This window comes from Salmo trutta, chromosome 13 (genome assembly GCF_901001165.1).
Source record: "Salmo trutta chromosome 13, fSalTru1.1, whole genome shotgun sequence".
Lineage (NCBI taxonomy): Eukaryota > Metazoa > Chordata > Actinopteri > Salmoniformes > Salmonidae > Salmo > Salmo trutta.
The window spans coordinates 36,591,367-36,611,809 of NC_042969.1; the positions used below are offsets into that span (position 1 = coordinate 36,591,367).

A 20,443-nucleotide genomic window follows, 5' to 3' on the forward strand; every position below is an offset into this window, starting at 1 on the left:
CCCATCTGTAAATAGCCCATCCAACTACCTCATCCCAATACTGTATTTATTTATTTATCTTGCTCCTTTGCACCCCAGTATCTCTACTTGCACATTCATCTTCTGCACATCTATCACTCCAGTGTTTAATTGGTATATTGTAATTATTTCGCCACCATGGCCTATTTATAGCCTTACCTCCCTTATCTTACCTCATTTGCACACACTGTATATAGACTTTTTTCTACTTTATTTTTGACTGTATGTTTGTTTATTCCATGTGTAACTCTGTGTCGTTGTATGTGTCGAACTGCTTTGCTTTATCTTGGCCAGGTCGCCGTTGTAAATGAGAACTTGTTCTCAACTAGCCTACCTGGTTAAATAAAGGTAAAATTTACAGACCTAGAGAGAGATACATACTGTTATACAGACCTAGAGATACATACTGTTATACAGACCTAGAGAGAGATACATACTGTTATACAGACCTAGAGATACATACTGTTATACAGACATAGAGATACATACTGTTATACAGACCTAGAGATACATACTGTTATACAGACCTAGAGATACATACTGTTATACAGACCTAGAGAGACATACTGTTATACAGACCTAGAGAGAGATACATACTGTTATACAGACCTAGAGATACATACTGTTATTCAGACCTAGAGAGAGATACATACTGTTATACAGACCTAGAGATACATACTGTTATACAGACCTAGAGATACATACTGTTATACAGACCTAGAGAGATATACTGTTATACAGACCTAGAGAGAGATACATACTGTTATACAGACCTAGAGATACATACTGTTATACAGACCTAGAGATACTTACTGTTATACAGACCTAGAGATACATACTGTTATACAGACCTAGAGAGAGATACATACTGTTATACAGACCTAGAGATACATACTGTTATACAGACCTAGAGATACATACTGTTATACAGACCTAGAGATACATACTGTTATACAGACCTAGAGATACATACTGTTATACAGACCTAGAGAGACATACTGTTATACAGACCTAGAGATACATACTGTTATACAGACCTAGAGATACATACTGTTATACAGACCTAGAGAAACATACTGTTATACAGACCTAGAGATACATACTGTTATACAGACCTAGAGATACATACTGTTATACAGACCTAGAGAAACATACTGTTATACAGACCTAGAGAAAGATACATACTGTTATACAGACCTAGAGAGAGATACATACTGTTATACAGACCTAGAGATGCATACTGTTATACAGACCTAGAGATACATACTGTTATACAGACCTAGAGGTACATACTGTTATACAGACCTAGAGATACATACTGTTATACAGACCTAGAGATACATACTGTTATACAGACCTAGAGAGAGATACATACTGTTATACAGACCTAGAGAGAGATACATACTGTTATACAGACCTAGAGATACATACTGTTATACAGACCTAGAGAGAAATACTGTTATACAGACCTACAGATACATACTGTTATACAGACCTAGAGATGCATACTGTTATACAGACCTAGAGATACATACTGTTATACAGACCTAGAGAGAGATACATACTGTTATACAGACCTAGAGATACATACTGTTATACAGACCTAGAGAGAGATACATACTGTTATACAGACCTAGAGATACATACTGTTATACAGACCTAGAGAGAGATACATACTGTTATACAGACCTAGAGATACATACTGTTATACAGACCTAGAGATACATACTGTTATACAGACCTAGAGATACATACTGTTATACAGACCTAGAGATACATACTGTTATACAGACCTAGAGATACATACTGTTATACAGACCTAGAGAGACATACTGTTATACAGACATACTGTTATACAGACTTATAACACAACAACATCACTTCTTCACTTATATCACAATAACATCACTACGTGACTTATATCACAATAACATCACTTCGTGACTTATATCACAATAACATCACTTCGTGACTTAAATCACAACAACATTACTACGTGACATATCACAACAACATCACCTCTTAACCTCTCTCCTCTCATCCTCTCTCCTTGCCTTCTTTCTACTTGCCTCCTCTCTCCTTGCCTCCTTTCTCCTTGCCTCAATTCTAACCTAATTGTACTGGAGGAGAAGGTCCACAGTCTTGAGGAGAGTAATCGAAAAAGGATGAATTGAGACAGAGCACCCGGGCTGCGTCCCAAATGGCCCTATGGGACCTGGACAAAAGTAGTGGACTATGTAGGGAACAGGGTGCTAATTGGGAATCACACCAAGCGACTGTGGGCAGATGAAAGCAGAGAAAAACACAAAGCATTATGGAAGGAGAGCAGGGCTGCTTTAGACACAGGCTTTGATGCTGAAACATAAAAGAGGTGTGTGTGTTCGTGTGTTTCAGATCCATTATGTAAAAAGGGAACTAATCAATCCAACTAATCAATTCTACAGTACTTCAGTTACCCTACAGTATTACAGTAAACAACACGACCCTACAGTATTACAGTAAACAACATTACCCTACAGTATTACAGTCAACAACACTACCCTACAGTATTACAGTAAACAACATTACCCTACAGTATTACATTAAACAACACGACCCTACAGTATTACAGTAAACAACACTACCCTACAGCATTACAGTCAACAACACTACCCTACAGTATTACAGTCAACAACACTACCCTACAGTATTAGAGTAAACAACACTACCCTACAGTACTACAGTAAACAACACTACCCTACAGTATTACACTAAACAACACTACCCTACAGTAAACAACACTACCCTACAGTACAACAGTAAACAACACTACCCTACAGTACTACAATAAACAACACTACCCTACAGTATTACACTAAACAAAACTACCCTACAGTAAACAACACTACCCTACAGTACAACAGTAAACAACACTACCCTACAGTATTACAGTAAACAACACTACCCTACAGTAAACAACACTACCCTACAGTACAACAGTAAACAACACTACCCTACAGTATTACAGTAAACAACACTACCCTACAGTAAACAACACTACCCTACAGTATTACAGAAAACAACAATACCCTACAGTGTTACAGTAAACAACACTAACCTACAGCAAACAACACTACCCTACAGTATTAAAGTAAACAACACTACCCTACAGTATTACAGTAAACAACACTACCCGACAGTATTACAGTAAACAACACTACCCTACAGTATTACAGTAAACAACACTAGTCCTCAGGATTACAGTAAACAACACCACCCTACAGTACTACAGTAAACAACACAAACCTAAAGTGAACAACACTACCATACAGTAAACAACACTACCCTACAGTAAACAACACTACCCTACAGTAGTACAGTAAACAACACTACCCTACAGAAAACAACACCACCCTACAGTAAACAACTCTACCCTACAGTATTACAGTAAACAACACAACCCTACAGTATTACAGTAAACAACACTACCCTACAGTAAACAACACTACCCTACAGTATTACAGTAAACAAAACTAGTCCTCAGGATTACAGTAAACAACACTACCCTACAGTACTACAGTAAACAACACAATACAGTAAACAACACTACCATACAGTAAACAACAGTACACCACAGTACTACAGTAAACTACACTACCCTACAGTATTACAGTAAATAACACTACCCTACAGTATTACAGTAAACAACACTACCCTACAGTAAACAACAATACCCTACAGTACAACAGTAAACACTACCCTACAGTACTACAGTAAACAAATCTACCCTACAGTACTACAGTAAACAACACTACCCTACAGTATTACAGTAAACAACACTACCCTACAGTATTACAGTAAACAACATTACCCTACAGTAAACAACACTACCCTACTGTATTACAGTAAACAACACTACTCTACAGTATTACAGTATAAACAACACTACCCTACAGTATTACAGTAAACACCACCCTACAGTACTAAAGTAAACAACACTACCCTACAGTAAACAACACTACCCTACAGTAATACAATAAACAACACTACCCTACAGTATTACAGTAAACAACACTACCCTACAGTATTACAGTAAACAACACTACCCTACAGTAAACAACACTACCCTACAGTATTACAGTAAACAACACTACCCTACAGTATTATAGTAAACAATACTACCCTACAGTATTACAGTAAACAGCACTACCCTACAGTACTACAGTAAACAACACTACCCTACAGTAAACAACACTACCGTACAGTATTACAGAAAACAACACTACCCTACAGTATTACAGTAAACAACACTAACCTACAGCAAACAACACTACCCTACAGTATTAAAGTAAACAACACTACCCTACAGTATTACAGTAAACAACACTACCCGACAGTATTACAGTAAACAACACTGCCCTACAGTATTACAGTAAACAACACTAGTCCTCAGGATTACAGTAAACAACACTACCCTACAGTACTACAGTAAACAACACAAACCTTAAAGTAAACAACACTACCATACAGTAAACAACACTACCCTACAGTAAACAACACTACCCTACAGTAGTACAGTAAACAACACTTCCCTACAGAAAACAACAACACCCTACAGTAAACAACTCTACCCTACAGTATTACAGTAAACAACACAACCCTACAGTATTACAGTAAACAACACTACCCTACAGTAAACAACACTACCCTACAGTATTACAGTAAACAACACTCCCATACAGTATTACAGTAAACAACACTACCCAACAGAAAACAACACTACCCTACAGTATTACAGTAAACAACACTACCCTACAGTAAACAATATTACCCTACAGTATTACAGTAAACAATACTACCCGACAGTACTACAGTAAACAGCACTACCCTACAGTATTACACTACCCTACAGTACTACAGTAAACAATACTACCCTACAGTACTACGATAAACAACATGACCCTACAGTATTACAGTAAACAACACGACCCTACAGTATAACAGTAAACAACACTACCCTACAGTATGACAGTAAACAACACTACCCTACAGTACCACAGTAAACAACACTGCCCTACAGCACTACAGTAAACAACACTACCCTACAATAAACAACACTACCCTACAGTATTACAGTAAACAACACTAACCTACAGTATTAGAGTAAGCAATATTACCCTACTGTATTACAGTAAACAACACTACCCTACAGTACTACAGTAAACCAAACTACCCTACAGTATTACAGTAAACAACACCACCCTACAGTATTACAGTAAACCACACTACCCTACAGTACTACAGTAAACAACACTACCCTACAGTATTACAGTAAACAACACTACCCTACAGTTAACACTACCCTACAGTATTACAGCAAACAACACTACCCTACAGTATTACAGTAAACAACACTACCCCACAGTACAACAGTAAACAACAATAGCCTACAGTATTACAGTAAACAACACTACCTTATAGTACTACAGTAAACAACATATCCTAAAGTAAACAACACTACCCTACAATATTACAGTAAACAACACTACTCTACAGTATTACACTAAGCAAAACTACATTACAGTACTACAGTAAACAATACTACCTTACAGTACTACGGTAAACAACACGACCCTACAGTATTACAGTAACAACACGACCCTACAGTATAACAGTAAACAACACTATCCTACATTATTACAGTAAACAACACTACCCTACAGTACCACAGTAAACAACACTACCCTACAGTATTACAGTAAACACCACCCTACAGTACTAAATTAAACAACACTACCCTATCGTAAATAACACTGCCCTAAAGTAATACAGTAAACAACACTACCCTACAGTATTACAGTAAACAACACTACCCTACAGTACCACAGTAAACAACACTGCCCTACAGCACTACAGTAAACAACACTACCCTACAATAAACAACACTACCGTACAGCATTACAGTAAACAACACTACCCTACAGTATTCGAGTAAACAATATTACCCTACAGTATTACAGTAAACAACACTACCCTACAGTACTACAGTAAACAACACTACCCTACAGTATTACAGTAAACAACACCACCCTACAGTATTACAGTAAACAACACTATCCTACAGTACTACAGTAAACAACACTACCCTACAGTATTACAGTAAACAACCCTACCCTACAGTAAACAACACTACCCTACAGTATTACAGTAAACAACTACCCTACAGTACTACAGTAAACAACACTACCCTACAGTATTACAGTAAACAACACTACCCTAAGTTAACACTACCCTACAGTATTACAGCAAACAACACTACCCTACAGTATTACAGTAAACAACACTACCTTATAGTACTACAGAAAACAACATATCCTACAGTAAACAACACTACCCTACAATATTACAGTAAACAACACTACTCTACAGTATTACACTAAGCAACACTACATTACAGTAAACAACACCACCCTACAGATTTTCAGTAAACAACACTACCCTACAGTACAGCAGTAAACAATACTACAATACAGTACTACAGTAAACAACACCACCCAACAGTATTACAGTAAACAACACTACCCTACAGTATTACAATAAACAACACTACCCTATAGTACTACAGTAAACAACACTACCCTACAGTTTTACAGTAAACAACACTACCCTACAGTACTACAGTAAACAACACTAACCTACAGTACTTAATGTAAACAACATACCCTACAGTAAACAACACTACCCTACAGTATTACAGAAAACAACACTACCCTACAGTACTACAGTAAACAACGCTACCCTACAGTAAACAACACTACCCTACAGTATTACAGTAAACAACACTACCATACCGTATTACAGCAAACAATACTAAACAACAGTAAACAACACTACCCTACAGTATTACAGTAAACAACACTTCCCTACAGTACTACAGTAAACAACACTACCCTACAGTATTACAGTAAACAACCTTACCCTACAGTACTACAGTAAACAATACTACCTTACAGTACTACGGTAAACAACACGACCTTACAGTATTACAGTAAACAACATGACCCTACAGTATAACAGTAAACAACACTATCCTACATTATTACAGTAAACAACACTACCCTACAGTACTACAGTAAACAACACTACCCTACAGTATTACAGTAAACACCACCCTACAGTACTAAAGTAAACAACACTACCCTACAGTAAACAACACTGCCCTAAAGTAATACAGTAAACAACACTACCCTACAGTATTACAGTAAACAACACTACCCTACAGTACCACAGTAAACAACACTGCCCTACAGCACTACAGTAAACAACACTACCCTACAATAAACAACACTACCCTACAGTATTACAGTAAACAACACTACCCTACAGTACTACAGTAAACAAAACTACCCTACAGTATTACAGTAAACAACACCACCCTACAGTATTACAGTAAACCACACTACCCTACAGTACTACAGTAAACAACACTACCCTACAGTATTACAGTAAACAACACTACCCTACAGTAAACAACACTACCCTACAGTATTACAGTAAACAATACCCTACAGTACTATAGTAAACAACACTACCCTACAGTATTCCAGTAAACAACACTACCATACAGTTAACACTACCTTACAGTATTACAGCAAACACTACCCTACAGTATTACAGTAAACAACAATAGCCTACAGCATTACAGTAAACAACACTACCTTATAGTACTACAGTAAACAACATATCCTACAGTAAACAACACTACCCTACAATATTACAGTAAACAACACTACTCTACAGTATTACACTAAGCAACACTACATTACAGTACTACAGTAAACAATACTACCTTACAGTACTACGGTAAACAACACGACCCTACAGTATTACAGTAAACAACACGACCCTACAGTATAACAGTAAACAACACTATCCTACATTATTACAGTAAACAACACTACCCTACAGTACTACAGTAAACAACACTACCCTACAATAAACAACACTACCCTACAGTATTACAGTAAACAACACTACCCTACAGTATTAGAGTAAACAATATTACCCTACTGTATTACAGTAAACAACACTACCCTACAGTACTACAGTAAATAAAACTAACCTACAGTATTACAGTAAACACCACCACCCTACAGTATTACAGTAAACCACACTACCCTACAGTACTACAGTAAACAACACTACCCTACAATATTACAGTAAACAACACTACCCTACAGTAAACAACACTACCCTGCAGTATTACAGTAAACAACTACCCTACAGTACTAAAGTAAACAACACTACCCTACAGTACTAAAGTAAACAACACTACCCTACAGTAAATAACACTGCCCTAAAGTAATACAGAAAACAACACTACCCTATAGTATTACAGTAAACAACACTACCCTACAGTACTACAGTAAACAACACTACCCTACAGTATTACAGTAAACATCACTACCCTACAGTAAACAACACTACCCTACAGTATTACAGTAAACAACTACCTACAGTACTACAGTAAACAACACTACCCTACAGTTAACACTACCCTACAGTATTACAGCAAACAACACTACCCTACAGTATTACAGTAAACAACACTACCCTACAGTACAACAGTAAACAACAATAGCCTACAGTATTACAGTAAACAACACTACATTATAGTACTACAGTAAACAACATATCCTACAGTAAACAACACTACCCTACAATATTACAGTAAACAACACTACTCTACAGTATTACACTAAGCAACACTACATTACAGTAAACAACACCACCCTACAGATGTTCAGTAAACAACACTACCCTACAGTACAACAGTAAACAATACTACAATACAGTACTACAGTAAACAACACCACCCTACAGTATTACAGTAAACAACACGACCCTACAGTATTACAGTAAACAACACTACCCTACAGTACGACAGTTAAGAACACTATCCTACAGTATTACAGTAAACAACACTACCCTACAGTACTACAGTAAACAACACTCCCCTACAGTATTACAGTAAACAACACTACCCTACAGTATTACAGTACACAATACTACATACTGTAGTTAGTTGTTGTTACGATAAATGTGGATGTTATGGATTAATTTTGTGTAACATCTCTGGTAACAGTCGGATGGTTATAGCTGCACATTACCATGGGGTTGTAGCCATGCCTGAAGCCTGAAACTCTGTGTAGATGGAGCCTCTAACAGCTAGCTAAATACCCCTCCAGCTGTAATCAAGTTATCAAACTCCTCAGCCAGAATATCTCAGGTGCAGAGACGGAGAACAGGCCTACTGACTGTGTACTCACTCAGATGAGATGTGACATTTGCCTGGATTCCAAATGACACCCTATTCCCTATATTAGTGCATTACTTTTGACCAGGGCCCATAGGGAATAAGGTGCCATTTGAAACACACCCATGGTGTAATGCTCTAATCTCAGGCCTCACACTGCCTCACACTGCTTCGTTGCAGACTGGTGCAACGAAGCAACATTCTGTCCTGAGGCAGACTGGTGCAACGAAGCAACATTCTGTCCTGAGGCAGACTGGTGCAACGAAGCAACATTCTGTCCTGAGGCAGACTGGTGCAACGAATCAACATTCTGTCCAGAGACAGACTGGTGCAACGAATCAACATTCTGTCCAGAGGCAGACTGGTGCAACGAATCAACATTCTGTCCAGAGGCAGACTGGTGCAACGAACCAACATTCTGTCCTGAGGCAGACTGGTGCAAGAACCAACATTCTGTCCAGAGGCAGACTGGTGCAATGAACCAACATTCTGTCCTGAGGCAGACTGGTGCAACGAATCAACATTCTGTCCAGAGGCAGACTGGTGCAACGAATCAACATTCTGTCCAGAGGCAGACTGGTGCAACGAAGCAACATTCTGTCCAGAGGCAGACTGGTGCAACGAACCAACATTCTGTCCTGAGGCAGACTGGTGCAACGAATCAACATTCTGTCCAGAGGCAGACTGGTGCAACGAATCAACATTCTGTCCAGAGGCAGACTGGTGCAACGAAGCAACATTCTGTCCTGAGGCAGACTGGTGCAACGAACCAACATTCTGTCCTGAGGCAGACTGGTGCAATGAACCAACATTCTGTCCAGAGGCAGACTGGTGCAACGAATCAACATTCTGTCCAGAGGCAGACTGGTGCAACGAACCAACATTCTGTCCTGAGGCAGACTGGTGCAACGAACCAACATTCTGTCCAGAGGCAGACTGGTGCAAAGAATCAACATTCTGTCCAGAGGCAGACTGGTGCAACGAATCAACATTCTGTCCAGAGGAAGACTGGTGCAACGAAGCAACATTCTGTCCTGAGGCAGACTGGTGCAACGAACCAACATTCTGTCCTGAGGCAGACTGGTGCAACGAATCAACATTCTGTCCAGAGGCAGACTGGTGCAACGAAGCAACATTCTGTCCTGAGGCAGACTGGTGCAACGAATCAACATTCTGTCCAGAGGCAGACTGGTACAACGAATCAACATTCTGTCCAGAGGCAGACTGGTGCAACGAAGCAACATTCTGTCCTGAGGCAGACTGGTGCAACGAACCAACATTCTGTCCAGAGGCAGACTGGTGCAACGAACCAACATTCTGTCCCGAGGCAGACTGGTGCAACGAACCAACATTCTGTCCAGAGGCAGACTGGTGCAACGAATCAACATTCTGTCCAGAGGCAGACTGGTGCAACGAATCAACATTCTGTCCTGAGGCAGACTGGTGCAACGAATCAACATTCTGTCCTGAGGCAGACTGGTGCAACGAATGAACATTCTGTCCAGAGGCAGACTGGTGCAACGAATCAACATTCTGTGCTGAGGCAGACTGGTGCAACGAATCAACATTCTGTCCTGAGGCAGACTGGTGCAACGAACCAACATTCTGTCCTGAGGCAGACTGGTGCAACGAACCAACATTCTGTCCTGAGGCAGACTGGTGCAACGAATCAACATTCTGTCCTGAGGCAGACTGGTGCAACGAACCAACATTCTGTCCTGAGGCAGACTGGTGCAACGAACCAACATTCTGTCCTGAGGCAGACTGGTACAACGAACCAACACAGCAGATTTATTTTCATCTATTATCTTTTTATTATGAGCAGCTGTGAGAGAGATAAAGAGAGATGGGGAGATAGATAGAAAAACAGACCCCACAGAGCCCCAGGACAGCAACATAATTAGACCCAACCAAATCATGAGAAAACAAAAAGATAATTACTTGACACATTGGAAAGAATTAACAGAAAAACAGAGCAAACAAGAATGCTATTTGTCCCTAAACAGAGATTACACAGTTGCAGAATACCTGACCACTGTGACTGACTCAAAGCTTTGACTATGTACAGACTCAGTGAGCATAGCCTTGCTATTGAGAAAGGCAGCCGAAGGCAGACCTGGCTCTCAAGAGAAGACAGGCTATGTGCACACTGCCCACAAAATGAGGTGGAAACTGAGCTGCACTTCCTAACCTCCTGCCCAATGTATGACCATATTAGAGACACATATTTCCCTCAGATTACAAAGATCCACAAAGAATTTCAAAACAAAGAGAGAGAGAGATAGATATAGATATAGAAAGAGAAAAAGAGGGAGCAAGAGAGAGAAAGAGAGAGAGAGAGAAGAAGAGCAAGATAGGACAAGGGAGAGATAGGGAGAGTGAAAAAGAGATAGAGAAAGAGAGAAAGAGAGAGAGAAAGATATATAGAGAGAGAGGGAGAGAAAGTGAGAGGGCGTGGGAGAGAAGGAAAGAGAGAGAGATAGGGAGAGTGAAAAAGAGATAGAGAAAGAGAGAAAGAGAGAGATAAAGATATATAGAGAGAGAGGGAGAGAAAGTGAGAGGGCGTGGGAGAGAAGGAAAGAGAGAGAGAGAGAGAGAAAGGGAGGTAGAGAAATGGAGAGATAGAGAAAGAGAGAGAGAGAGCGAGAGCGAGAAAGAGAGAGAGGGAGAGAACGAGAGAGAGAGAGAACTAGAGAGAGAATGAGAGAGAACGAGATAAAGAAAGCGAGAGCAAGATAGATAGATAGAGAGAGAGGTAGAGAACGAGAGAGAGACAGATAAAGAAAGAGAGCAAGAGAGATAAAGAGAGAGAGAGAGAGAGAGCTGAGGAAAAGTTGAGACAGAGAGAAGGATGTGCAGATATAGAGTAATGTGTGAAATGTTTCCAAAGAGATATAGTTGGCCAACCTACAAGTCAGCCTGACTCAAATAAAACATATAGAGACTGTGGGAGTTCCAGTTGAAGCAGAAATACACCAACATCAGTTCAGCTGTCATACTGTACTACTGCTGAGTACTGAGCAGCTGTCATACTTTACTACTGCTGAGTAGTGATCAGCTGTCATACTGTACTACTGCTGAGTAGTGATCAGCTGTCATACTGTACTACTGCTGCGGACTGATCAGCTGTCATACTGTACTACTGCTGAGTACTGATCAGCTGTCATACTTTACTACTGCTGAGTAGTGATCAGCTGTCATACTGTACTATTGCTGAGTACTGATCAGCTGTCATACTGTACTACTGCTGAGTACTGATCAGCTGTCATACTTTACTACTGCTGAGTAGTGATCAGCTGTCATACTGTACTACTGATGAGTACTGATCAGCTGTCATACTGTACTACTGCTGAGTACTGATCAGCTGTCATACTTTACTACTGCTGAGTAGTGATCAGCTGTCATACTGTACTACTGCTGAGTACTGATCAGCTGTCATACTGTACTACTGCTGAGTACTGATCAGATCAGCTGTCATACTGTACTACTGCTGAGTACTGATCAGATCAGCTGTCATACTGTACTACTGCTGAGGACTGATCAGCTGTCATACTGTAGTACTGCTGAGTACTGATCAGCTGTCATACTGTACTACTGCTGAGTACTGATCAGCTGTCATACTGTAGTACTGCTGAGTACTGATCAGTTGTCATACTGTACTACTGCTGAGTACTGATCAGATCAGCTGTCATACTGTACTACTGCTGAGTAGTGATCAGTTGTCATACTGTACTACTGCTGAGTACTGATCAGCTGTCATACTGTACTACTGCTGAGTATTGATCAGCTGTCATACTGTACTACTGCTGAGTATTGATCAGCTGTCATACTGTACTACTGCTGAGTATTGATCAGCTGTCATACTGTAGTACTGCTGAGGACTGATCAGATCAGCTGTCATACTGTACTACTGCTGAGTATTGATCAGCTGTCATACTGTACTACTGCTGAGGACTGATCAGATCAGCTGTCATACTGTACTACTGCTGAGTACTGATCAGATCAGCTGTCATACTGTACTACTGCTGAGTATTGATCAGCTGTCATACTGTACTACTGCTGAGGACTGATCAGATCAGCTGTCATACTGTACTACTGCTGAGTATTGATCAGCTGTCATACTGTACTACTGCTGAGTATTGATCAGATCAGCTGTCATACTGTACTACTGCTGAGTACTGATCAGATCAGCTGTCATACTGTACTAATGCTGAGTACTGATCTGCTGTCATACTGTACTACTGCTGAGTACTGATCAGCTGTCATACTGTACTACTGCTGAGTACTGATCAGCTGTCATACTGTACTACTGCTGAGTACTGATCAGCTGTCATACTGTACTACTGCTGAGTACTGATCAGCTGTCATACTGTACTACTACTGAGTACTGATCAGCTGTCATACTGTACTACTGCTGAGTACTGATCAGCTGTCATACTGTACTACTGCTGAGTACTGATCAGCTGTCATACTGTACTACTGCTGAGTACTGATCAGCTGTCATACTGTACTACTGCTGAGTACTGATCTGCTGTCATACTGTACTACTGCTGAGTACTGATCAGCTGTCATACTGTACTACTACTGTACCCCATATTTTGCCACGTTTTTTTTGCACCACACTTTGTATCTTCACACTCTCCAGGGAGAGAGGAGAAGGATCAGATGACATCAACAGTGGTTAGCGTTTAAGCACTTAGAGATGCAGAAAAAAAGGCAATGCTACAAACTCAACAGTCTGAAATAAAAATGCATTTCTCTCCGACCCAGCTCCCTCTGATCCTCCTGAGGAGGAAATGGCAGCTCAGTGAGGCCAGCCAACCAGCGGTCCTGGGGTCAAATAGTATTTGATACATTTTAAATACTTTATTGGTGCTTGATTAGGCTTGTCTGGGTTAATGGACCAATAGAAAAGTCTCCCCCCCACCCAAATGACACTCCAGGCAGGCTAAAGAAAACGTTAAATGTTTTGGGAAAATAATTCAAATAGTATTTGAACCCAGGTTTGCCAGCCAGCTCAGTTCTCTTCCCTCCCACTCTGGCTCTGCTGATGGCCTCAGCACTTCAGTCTATCACTGCTGAAATAAATCCTACTTCACCGCAGCACTGGGACTGCACTTCAGAGCAGGTTAGAGCAGGCTGGGACTGAGAGGAGAAGAGGAGAGGGGGAGAGGAGGAGAGGAGAGAGTGAAAGGAGAGGGGATAAAAAGATAGGGAGAGTTGAGGGAGGGGGAGGAGGAGGAGAGGGGTGGGAAAAGGAGGGAAACAGAAGAGAGGATTAGAGAAGAGGGAAAGAAAGGAGAGAAGAAGAGCAGATGAGAGGAAAGCAGATTTGTGGAGGATCTGTAGGAGGTATGTGTCAAGATACTCCAATCTGTCCCAGGGCCAACCAGCTCCACATGGAAGAGTGGTACTCCACAGTCAGCTGATCCTCCTGTGTCCTGCAACTCCACAGTCAGCTGATCCTCCTGTGTCCTACAACTCCACAGTCAGCTGATCCTCCTGTGTCCTGCCACTCTACAGTCAGCTGATCCTCCTGTGTCCTGCAACTCCACAGTCAGCTGATCCTCCTGTATCCTGCCACTCTACTATCAGCTGATCCTCCTGTGTCCTGCCACTCTATAGTCAGCTGATCCTCCTGTATCCTGCCATTCTACAGTCAGCTGATCCTCCTGTGTCCTGCCATGGCAACCTGCCAGTCTACAGTCAGCTGATCCTCCTGTGTCCTGCCACTCTACAGTCAGCTGATCCTCCTGTGTCCTGCCACTCTACAGTCAGCTGAACCTCCTGTGTCCTGCCACTCTACAGTCAGCTGAACCTCCTGTGTCCTGCCACTCTACAGTCAGCTGAACCTCCTGTGTCCTGCCATGGCAACCTGCCAGTCTACAGTCAGCTGAACCTCCTGTGTCCTGCCATGGCAACCTGCCAGTCTACAGTCAGCTGAACCTCCTGTGTCCTGCCACGGCAGCCTGTCATTATCTGCTAGGCCTATATCTGCTGTCATCTACTCTGCTCTACACTTCATCAATTCTCCTATTCCCTCCTCTTCCCTCCTCTCTTATCTACAGTGTCAACCACTCCTCTCACTCAAGGTATTACAGAGTATAAACCATGGAGACCAAATGGAACAGCTGATGTTCCCTAATGGCATATTATCTTCACTTCACTACAGTACTGTATAGTAGCTGCATGGCAGCATACAAAAGCCAGAAGTTTGTTGTTACTAAAATACTGCAGTTATATAAATGGGATAGAGGGCAAACCACCAAAATACAGTGTTATATAAAGTTGTCCAACCCTATCTCTTCTTACTGTAGGTTACTGTATTATAAAGTAGTCCAACCCTATCTCTTCTTACTGTAGGTTACTGTATTATAAAGTAGTCCAACCCTCTCCCTTCTTACTGTATTATAAAGTAGTCCAACCCTATCTCTTCTTACTGTAGGTTACTGTATTATAAAGTAGTCCAACCCTATCTCTTCTTACTGTAGGTTACTGTATTATAAAGTAGTCCAACCCTCTCCCTACTTACTGTATTATAAAGTAGTCCAACCCTAGCTCTTCTTACTGTAGGTTACTGTATTATAAAGTAGTCCAACCCTCTCCCTACTTACTGTATTATAAAGTAGTCCAACCCTAGCTCTTCTTACTGTAGGTTACTGTATTATAAAGTAGTCCAACCCTATCTCTTCTTACTGTAGGTTACTGTATTATAAAGTAGTCCAACCCTATCTATTCCTACTGTAGGTTACTGTATTATAAAGTAGTCCAACCCTCTCCCTTCTTACTGTATTATAAAGTAGTCCAACCCTATCTCTTCTTACTGTAGGTTACTGTATTATAAAGTAGTCCAACCCTATCTCTTCTTACTGTAGGATACTGTATTATAAAGTAGTCCAACCCTCTCCCTACTTACTGTATTATAAAGTAGTCCAACCCTAGCTCTTCTTACTGTAGGTTACTGTATTATAAAGTAGTCCAACCCTATCTCTTCTTACTGTAGGTTACTGTATTATAAAGTAGTCCAACCCTCTCCCTACTTACTGTATTATAAAGTAGTCAGACCCTAGCTCTTCTTACTGTAGGTTACTGTATTATAAAGTAGTCCAACTCTATCTATTCCTACTGTAGGTTACTGTATTATAAAGTAGTCCAACCCTCTCCCTACTTACTGTATTATAAAGTAGTCCAACCCTATATCTTCTTACTGTAGGTTACTGTATTATAAAGTAGTCCAACCCTATCTCTTCTAACTGTAGGTTACTGTATTATAAAGTAGTCCAACCCTCTCCCTACTTACTGTATTATAAAGTAGTCCAACCCTAGCTCTTCTTACTGTAGGTTACTGTATTATAAAGTAGTCCAACCCTATCTATTCCTACTGTAGGTTACTGTACTACAAAGTAGTCCAACCCTATCCCTTCTTACTGTATTATAAAGTTGTCCAACCCTACCTCTTCTTACTGTAGGTTACTGTATGGTAAAGTAGTCCAACCCTATCCCTTCTTACTGTATTATAAAGTAGTCCAACCCTATCTCTTCTTACTGTAGGTTACTGTATTGTAAAGTAGTCCAACCCTATCTATTCTTACTGTATTATAAAGTAGTCCAACCCTATCTCTTCTTACTGTTGGTTACTGTACTATAAAGTAGTCCAACCCTATCTCTTCTTACTGTAGGTTACTGTATTATATAGTAGTCCAACCCTATCTCCTCTTACTGTAGGTTACTCTATTATAAAGTAGTCCAACCCTCTCCCTTCTTACTGTATTATAAAGTAGTCCAACCCTATCTCTTCTTACTGTAGGTTACTGTATTATAAAGTAGTCCAACTCTATCTATTCCTACTGTAGGTTACTGTATTATAAAGTAGTCCAACCCTCTCCCTACTTACTGTATTATAAAGTAGTCCAACCCTATATCTTCTTACTGTAGGTTACTGTATTATAAAGTAGTCCAACCCTATCTCTTCTTACTGTAGGTTACTGTATTATAAAGTAGTCCAACCCTCTCCCTACTTACTGTATTATAAAGTAGTCCAACCCTATATCTTCTTACTGTAGGTTACTGTATTATAAAGTAGTCCAACCCTATCTCTTCTAACTGTAGGTTACTGTATTATAAAGTAGTCCAACCCTCTCCCTACTTACTGTATTATAAAGTAGTCCAACCCTAGCTCTTCTTACTGTAGATTACTGTATTATAAAGTAGTCCAACCCTATCTATTCCTACTGTAGGTTACTGTACTACAAAGTAGTCCAACCCTATCCCTTCTTACTGTATTATAAAGTAGTCCAACCCTACCTCTTCTTACTGTAGGTTACTGTATGGTAAAGTAGTCCAACCCTATCCCTTCTTACTGTATTATAAAGTAGTCCAACCCTATCTCTTCTTACTGTAGGTTACTGTATTGTAAAGTAGTCCAACCCTATCTATTCTTACTGTATTATAAAGTAGTCCAACCCTATCTCTTCTTACTGTTGGTTACTGTACTATAAAGTAGTCCAACCCTATCTCTTCTTACTGTAGGTTACTGTATTATATAGTAGTCCAACCCTATCTCTTCTTACTGTAGGTTACTGTATTATAAAGTAGTCCAACCCTCTCCCTTCTTACTGTATTATAAAGTAGTCCAACCCTATCTCTTCTTACTGTAGGTTACTGTACTATAAAGTAGTCCAACCCTATCTCTTCTTATTGTACTATAAAGTAGTCCAACCGTATCTCTTCTTACTGTAGGTTACTGTACTATAAAGTAGTACAACCCTATCTCTTCTTACTGTACTATAAAGTAGTCCAACCCTATCTCTTCTTACTGTACTATAAAGTAGTCCAACCCTATCTGTTCTTACTGTAGGTTACTGTATTATAAAGTAGTCCAACCCTATCTCTTCTTATTGTACTATAAAGTAGTCCAACCCTAGCTCTTCTTACTGTAGGTTACTGTATTATAAAGTAGTCCAACCGTATCTCTTCTTACTGTAGGTTACTGTACTATAAAGTAGTCCAACCCTATCTCTTCTTACTGTACTATAAAGTAGTCCAACCCTATCTCTTCTTACTGTACTATAAAGTAGTCCAACCCTATCTGTTCTTACTGTAGGTTACTGTATTTCTGTTCCGATGCATCTTTCAACCTCATGTACAGTCGTGACTCGTGGATAACAATTGTTATCTGTCTGAGACCTCTGTAATGATGGAGCTGTATTTCTATTCTGGTGTATTTCTCAAACAAAGTCAAAGAGAGAATCTCAATTGCATACTCTTCAGGTCCTGTCTCCTCACCTCCTTCTCAATACCCAGGGGTACCTCCCCCTCTGACCTTCTTCTCCAATGGGTTTTTGAGAAGGAGGCGAGGAGAGAGGACGCGAGGAGTACGCCATTGAGATTCTCCCATAGGTACTGAGACCTACTGCATGCCCCTAGATAACACTTTGGGGACCATAAATACACTACCTGGCCTGTGGAGTAGTGGTCTATGAGTGGTGCTGCAGATATACAGTATCCTATTTCATTCTAGTGTATTTTTACCAGACTGTGTGTCGTAATGGTTTGATGCAACATAAAGCTGTGGCTGGTGTATGAGTGGTGTAGAAGTGGTGATGTTTGTTACTCTGTGATTAAGTTGGCCAGTGTAGATGGTAAGCTGGGTGGTTTATGGGTAGTGTACAGTGGCAGTCAGTGCTTTAGGATGAGGGAGGATGATTATTTTTTAATGAGCATGGCCTTATTTTTATTACAGCATATTGGATGACTGTAATTCATATTCCATTCACCCAGTTCAATGTGACATAGATAGGTTTAGGCTACTACATGGTACTGTAATTTTCCCTATACCCATCATGAGGTTGCTACAACCTAGACTATGAATGAAAGTTTATAACGTAGGTGCACACAGGTGGAGAGAAAAATTAAGAGTAATCAAGGTGACCGCCAGTGACACGTTCAATACCGCCTTGAACACTCTAGCCTGCATCTAGCTGATCTAGGGTGTAATCGTTACTCCAACAGTTGCAAACAAGAGTTTCTATTGGACAAATTCAGGTATGTTTATCCTAATTTCGTTACATTTGCTTCCGTTTAAGAAATAAATACACCCTTGATCACACACAAACACTATTCACTTTCATAGCAGCCACATACAAACAGATCATTTTGCTTTATGGATTATTCCTTCTCTCATCTACAGGCTCTCCTCCACTCACCTTTTCCCTTCACTTGCGGACTTCAGTGCACAACACATCAGCTGTCTCTGACCAGTCGAAAAAACCTTTCCAAGCCAAACCTTCATATCATAACCGCTAACCACTATACACAGCCTACATCGTTGTCACCTTATAATAACATCATAGTCAACATAGCTACTAGAAGGAATGTGTTAGTAAACCTGCTACAATCATGCAGTACAGTTTACAGTCAGCAAGCAATTTAGCAGTTACACCAGTGGGCCCCGGTGGCAATACATTAATAAAACCAAAAGGTTACTTTGACTAGGAAGAGTTCTATTGTTGGATAGCCATAGCCAGCTAGCTAACATAGCATCCCTCTCTGTTTGAGCAGGGTGTTTGACTAGGCTAAACTAGCTAGCTGCATTCACAAGCTAAGTGAAAGTGAAAAAATACAATGAATTATATCTCTCTCGCTCTCTCTTGCTTCTCCTTCATGTTTAAATTAATTTGTTAAAAATTGCACAACTATTGTCTTTCTCTCTCTTTGAGTCAACTTCTCACCACATTTTACACACTGCAGTACTAACTAGCTATAGCTTATGCTTTCAGTACTAGATTTATTCTCTTTGATTTTGTGAACAACATGTCAGTTCACGCTGCAAGAGATCTGATAGGTTGGAGGACGTCCTCTTGAAGTTGTCATAATTACTGTGTAAGTCTATGGAAGGGGGTGAGAACCATGAGCCTCTTAGGTTTTGTATTGAAGTCATTGTACTCAGAGGAGGACGGAAACTAGCTGTCCTCCGGCTACACCATGGTGCTACCCTACAGAGTGCTGTTGAGGCTACTGTAGACCTTCATTGCAAAACAGTGTGTTTTAATTAATTATTTGGTGATGTGAATATATTTAGTATAGATTTATCTAAAAAGGATAACTTTTTTAATGTTTCACTATTTTTAT

At 40.2% G+C, this 20,443-nt stretch overlaps 1 protein-coding gene across 2 annotated transcripts in view; it reads right to left on the minus strand.

Annotated features, from left to right (window-relative positions):
- The window catches only part of LOC115205747 (probable E3 ubiquitin-protein ligase MID2), a 128,782-nt gene that overhangs the window by 17,778 nt on the left and 90,561 nt on the right, over nt 1-20,443 (minus strand). The window lies entirely within an intron of this gene.